The sequence below is a fragment of the Aplidium turbinatum genome, chromosome 7, assembly GCF_918807975.1.
Source record: "Aplidium turbinatum chromosome 7, kaAplTurb1.1, whole genome shotgun sequence".
NCBI classification, from domain to species: domain Eukaryota; kingdom Metazoa; phylum Chordata; class Ascidiacea; order Aplousobranchia; family Polyclinidae; genus Aplidium; species Aplidium turbinatum.
The window spans coordinates 33,636,576-33,643,382 of NC_137478.1; positions in this window are offsets into that span (position 1 = coordinate 33,636,576).

Here is a 6,807-nt window from a genome sequence, read left to right on the forward strand (position 1 = left end):
TTCAGGAAAGTCATGACGAAAATGTCTCTGGGTCAAGATTACAGATTTTGTCGAAAAGTAATGTTCAATGATTTTTGTCCGCTCAGCCACTGAAAATTGATATCCCGGCTCCACACTGCTACACATAAAACTTATAGCTGTACTCTATAACTAACCTGAAAATCAAGAGGTAGAATTAATGTTTATGGAAATGACAGATAAACAAAATATGTCACATTTTTGCGGACCACACTGTTCAAATAATAATTAGTGTATATTCCTGAACCCATCAGTTATCGATTCCTATGAAACAGTTCAAGTTTGGTGAACAGATGCTAATATGTTACCAACGCAATACGCCTTTAGCCTTTTAATTAGCCGAACTACGTATATTGTAGGGTGTAGGCCTACTTGTTCAAAGAACCTTTTGACTCTCGTTACTCTGTTGTATAGTTTTGTTTGTGAAGAATACGGTACTGCAACAATGAAGCTGCATCATTCTCTAGCAGTTTTGTTGGAAATTCATTTAAAAAAACGCCAAGAAACTCCATCCCTCTCCGATACCGAAGTCACCCGCATGCCATCAAGATCAGGCCGGATTTAGGGGGGTGCAGAGGGTGCAGGTGCCCCGCTCCCTCCTTTTGAAGGGCTCCCGACGTGGAAAAATGTAATTTTGTGTTATTATTTTTTTCTTTCAGCCTTTGAAGTTTCTGCTAAATGCTGTGCAGTGCTGGATTGATGCTACTGTAGACGTTGAGGTGTTTTTTTTGCACGGGGCCCCCCACCAGCTAAAATGGCCATACGGCCCTGATCAAGATCATTCTCATGTCATCTTCACTACGTTTCTCATCATTCATGATCATCACTTTAATATCATGCTCAAATAATAATTAACCCATCAGTTATCGATTCCTATTTTAAAACTGCACCACTGTCGTTGCTGCGAACGCTTCACTTTATTTACAAACGAAGCACTGTAGGCAGTGCCGGCCTTAGGGTATTTCGGGCCCTGTGCGGAATATGCTTTGTGGGCCCCAATGACAATGATCCAATTCAGTAGCGTAGGTAGGTATTTTGAAAGGGGAGGGTTTTCTGATGGCCGGCGGGCCACACTCAGCGGCGGGGGTCTGGGGGGCGTCCCCAAGAAAATTTTGACAAATTACTTTGAATTTGGTGCATTCTGAGAGCATGTTCAACAAAAATTTGGGTATGAATAGGCTATTAGGCCTACTGTAAAATGGTGCTGTCCGGTGTCATAGCAAAAGGATGTGATCATGTTTTCTTTAGCATTTTTCGGAAATAAAGCTGAATCTTTATGTTTTATGAATCGAATTGAATTTTTTCCATTGGAAATGACAAAAATTACTGCATTTTCTGAGTAAATTGCCGGCCCTCTAATTTGGAGGCCCTGTGCGATCGCACGGTTTGCACATCCCAAAGACCGGCACTGACTGTAAGCTACATTGTTTTTTGCATAATAAGCTCACCGTAGGCTACGTTTATTCTTAAATGCTCGTGTTTTTGATTTTTTTTGTATTGGTTGCAAGGTTCAGTCGTCCCCGCTTGGCTTCATCAACTGTCAGACCTCCAGTTGCTTTAGGTAGGCTACGGTAGCCTATGTAGATGCAACTAATTCTTTCAACTAATTCATCTATTTTAAATTGTTAGGTTTGGTGGCCGTGCTTAAATTTACTTTCATCGACGTATCCTTTAAATTTACATCGCATGCACGTTTTAAACTTCTTTGGTTTTTCCGCCGTTTCCTTTTGTTGGTTTTGTTCCGGTAAACTGTTGGTAACTTTATCATTGCTGGTGTTTTCCGACAAACAAAATCAATTGAATTGAATGTGGTTTCTCACCTGAGTGGCAGTGGCTCCGAGAGGGGGGGGGAAGTCGGGCCAGTTTCCCCCCTAGCAAAACATTGTAAAGGAAAAACGAGTAGTTTTTTGTTTTTAAACTTTTGAGGGGGGCCCATTTTTAGTACGAAGGTTAAAATTTCCCAACTAAATAATAATCAACAAATTCTTAAATGAAGTGCGTAGTTCCAAGTATTTCTCAATCATTGTAAATGTTACTCTCGATGCTTCTCATCAAGAACAAATCATTTTCGTGTTAAGGTAGGCGATGTTGAACAGCATCAAGACATAAAATCTGAAGCTGAATTGATTTCTGTATCACTGAACGGTTTTCGATTGTGTTGATTGGTTTCGATTGGTTTCAACTTGAAAACTGGTGCTGTTTTAGCTAAGCGGGAACTATTTTTGCTTGACAACTGAACCTTAACTTCAAAACCTGCGTTGGCCAGGCATAGGATGTTGTATCCAACATAAATTATCTGGGAAAGTTAAAAGTATCAGTCCAAGCACGATTAAAGAAAGTAAATCCTGTATATTTTTTGTTTATGGATCATCATCAGTGATGAATTCATCAGTCATCATCTACGCCTGCAGCAGATTGCGCATCAACATGAGTTATTTGCTTCTAAGAGTGGCGATTTTGAGCCAGCTCGCCCAGTGTCACCAAGTTGAGTCCGATCCATGATTGGATGTTGTCTTACCATCGTTTTGGTTGTCTGCCACGTTTTCTTTCTCCTTCTACTTTTCCTTCTGTGCAAACTTTGCTGATTCCGAATTGTGATCTTTTAGTGTGGCCGAACAGTTTTAAAACCTTTGATTTTATTAACTTATTGCTGCAATTGGATGTAGTTTTGTCATAGTTAAAAGATCTTCTGTTTTCGTGTGGTCAAGTAGCCTTTTGTTGGTCATGCTTCTTATGATGTGATTTTGGAAGGTAGTTAGTTTTTTCTTTATTTGAGTTTTTTGTTTATGGATGTTGTTGCTTAGGCTAAATCTAGTTGGAATTCATAATGTTGCCTACAGACAGCGTTGTTCAAATGTCTTATTATTTTTGGAGTAATTGATTATCTGTAAGCTTGTTGCATCTAGCTATAGCCCAGTCAGAGGAAAAATTCTGAAACATGTAAAGAAAGCTGTCCTACCATCTTGCAAAGAAAATTGACTTCGAGAGGGTAATCAAGGCGTGGTGTAGTCAAACCCAATGCTTTACATTACCCTTTTGAAATTAAAGCTCTAAAGACGTTTCTTAAATGCACCAAGTTGGAACCAACAAGAGCTTGATCGGAAGCTGAGTCAATGCTGAAGTAGCCTACAACTAGCAGTTTTAAATTTGTGACTGCTTTGCATTTGGCTATGTGGATTACGGTCTTAAACAACATTCACTGATGAATTTAATGAAATTAAAAAAAGATGTAATCTAAGTAAGAGAAATCTGAAAAGAGTGGGCTACTACTCGCAAGCTAAAGTTGCAGTGGCAATTATAGATTTAAAAGAAAATGATTTGTTTTTCTTGAGGACAGAACGCTTTTATAACTCCACTTAACTAGCTGAATCATTCGAAGGAAATGTATTCTACCGTACATTGCAAAGGATTCGATAGTTATTGGAATTGACAAATGTATCAACAAACTCAAACTTAGCCTATCGTCGATGAGTTTGAAGTTCCATGAAAATTTCATCGTATGTCTGCTGTGCAGTTGCAGGCATGTGGACAAATTTAAACCATTTGTAGGCTACAACAATGACATTTTTTAGGACATTTTGGATGAGTTGGTAGGCTACTTTTGACAGAAAGCCACACAGCAAACTTCAGTTGCAAACCAGAACGAACCACCCCATAATCTCTACACAAGGAATCGTTGATTGCAACTTTCGAAAGGTTTTTCCAAATAGTTTTGCTATGATTTTTTATGTGTTCCGGTAGCTACCTCCAACGGTTGCGCTTTGAGAACATGGTTTTAGCAATTACTGAAATTTGTAAAGAATTGTTTGCGCTCCAGTAGGCCTATGACTCAGCAAAACCGATTGAAAAGCCTAACTATAGGCTACATGTTGTGCATCAATTCAGACGTCGCAAAATTTTATCATTTGATGCTATGATCCGTAATTTTGCATTGCAAAAGTCCAGAAAGGGTTGAATTAAATCAAGGATGTCCAAAGTCCGGCCTGCGGGCCAACTCCGGCCCACGAAACGTTTTGTATGACCCGCGCCTGTTGTTGTACAATGTGTTATTTTTGGCCTGCAGACACACAAAAATCATATAAATTCAACTTGCAGTTTTCCGAAAACTTATTGTGGCTGTTGGCCTGCGAACACTTATTATCAAACCTGGCTCTCGTGGGAAAAAGTTTGAACACTCCTGAATTAAATGCTTGGTTGAACTATTTTCGTTGACTGTAGGCCTATTGTGTGTTTAGGCTACAAAGCTTTTTAGACAAAATAGTTTGCCTCAATGGCATTTTTGCTGCATGTGTAATCCAGTGATTGTTGATGATTTTTACATTGAACGAAGTTATTTTCATGCTGAGGAAAGTAGGCTAATTTCAGCTTAACACGAACATGCAACGCAAGATACAAATTAGTTGTATAGCCTATTTGCTAAAAAAAATATTATGGGACCCATTTTTCGTATTGTTTCCCGACCAGTGCTGACTTCTCTCGGAGGCCCTGCTGAGTGGTGTAGGTGTAGCCAGGCCCGGATTTAGGGGGGGGCAGAGGGGGCAGTTGCCCCGGGCCCCCCGACTTTTGAAGGGCCCCCCTATGTGAAAAAAAATGTGATTTTGTGTTATTTTTTCCTTTTAATGTTTAAAGCATTTGCAAAATGCTGTGCAGTACTGGACTGATGCTACTGTAGACGTAGAGATGGTTTTTCGCGCCGTAGGCGCGAAAAATTTTTTTGCATGGGGGCCCCCCGATCTAAAAGTGCCCCGGGCCCCCCATCACCTAAATCCGGCCCTGGGTGTAGCCTAATATATTTAGCCTAAATACCCCGCATCTTAGTAGGCTATGTCTTCTTAATAGGCTACTATAGTTAAATAACAAGTGTTTGGCTAGCTAGCTTGAACACTGTTTGTCCACTATAGGCTATAGGATAGCATACTCACATGGCCTGCATATCAAACTTTGAGATATAGGCTATTGGCTCCCAAGTTAAAAAGTTTTCTTGCCCAAGCTTGGCATATACACAGTAGCCTAGGTTACTAATTGTTAAACTGATTTTTAATTTTTGTTTTCTAAGTTAAATGGTGTTGTTTTATGAAAATATTCAAATAAACCAATTAAAAGGGTCTATAGCGTCCTGCGGTTTTTCTTATGTGTTTTTTACGTCTTATTACTGTTGTGAAATCTAGAAGCCTTTCATCTCCTGCAGTTCTTCTGTAGGACATTGTATCGCTTTTTTTCTCACTCGTTCAGTAGGCTACCATTCTTTTTCAATCCGCCCCATTAGTTCAGTGGTTACGCGCCCGACTCAAGATCACGCAGCGCTGCATGGTTCGACTGTCGGGGTGTGCGCTTGAGCAACGCATTTAGGACTGCTCCCCATTCAGCCGCACTTAGTGAATGGAATAATTCCCCGGCAACAACACTTCTTCAACAATCGGAAAACTTCACTCTGCCAATCTCGGTAACTGGCCCTGCGTCAGGAGCCTCTACTAGAGTCTACATTCTACAAGTATGCGAAACTACCAGGAATAACATATCAAGACTTTGTCAGTCCGAAGATAAAGATTAAAAACCAAACCAGTCTTTAAGTGGCGACATCGTTCAATCAGTCCACCCTGTTCTATTCGTAGTCAAGCCATGATTCCAGTTCAGTTACGGTGATGGTTTAATTTATGAGACATGAACTGCATTAAGTTCTTTTTGTGATCGAGACATTTTGAGGTTGCAACCCTTTAAGTTGGTTTGATGGTTTGAAGATTTGTTTATAGTATAAACATTATACAATAAGTACATTCATATAATCAAGAAGGCTAGATATTGTTCTCAGGTCATTTCCACCGCACTACCGCGCTCAGAATGTTGCTGTGGGTTAAATACTCACAGCTAGGTATGAATGGAATAGTGCAGTCGTGGGAGGTTTTTTGTGGGAAAATTTTTTTATCAAGCTGATACTTTTCTCAGATCTTCTCCATACTATGCAAATGGCTCAGAAAAAAACCCCCATCAATCGGATGATGGGTAACCCCCTATTGAGCCCTTTTTCCAAATGACGTCACAATCCCTTTATGAAAATTTCAAGTTTTTCAAAATAGGACATATTATACATCATTTTTTAGCTTTTTTCAAGGGGAATAACTTTTTCTATTAACAAGAACCCTGAAAATGTACAGAAAAAGAGTTATTACCGATTAAGCAAAAGAATAAATCTATGAATTCCAGGCAAATTTAAAATTATTCGTCACTGTTGGACTTATTCTTCTACATTCGTTAACAAGAATTAAACAAAGTAAGCGAAACAAAAATTGAAGCTATCATTATCATCATCAAAAACGTCAAAGATGTTGCTTTCCTCCTCGTCTTGTCCCGTTTCATCGTCATTGTAAGAGCACTCCTCTTCGGTACCAACATCGACGTTATGTAAAAGTGAAAAAAACCTTCATTCTTAAGTTTTTCGTCTAGTCTCTGGAGTATGTCGTTCATACTACAGTAATTATTACTCAGATACGAAAAAGATGTGAAACTATCTTTGTATTTGAAGCATACTTAGGCTACTATACTATTATATTCAACACCATGACTCCAGATAGCCTATTGCTGATAATTGCAGAATTCTCTTTTCATCTATGGTTGTAGGCCTACGATCAACTCCTAACCGAGCAGCACATAGTAAAGAGGACAGTAAAGAGGACAGACTTCACCGGAATTTGGAAAGATCTTGCGATCGAGCAAGCTTTTATGCGCTCAATTAAGTCGCGTGGAGGATTGACGGAAGGAAAAGTATGCAGAAAGTGTTTGACATCTTTGGTT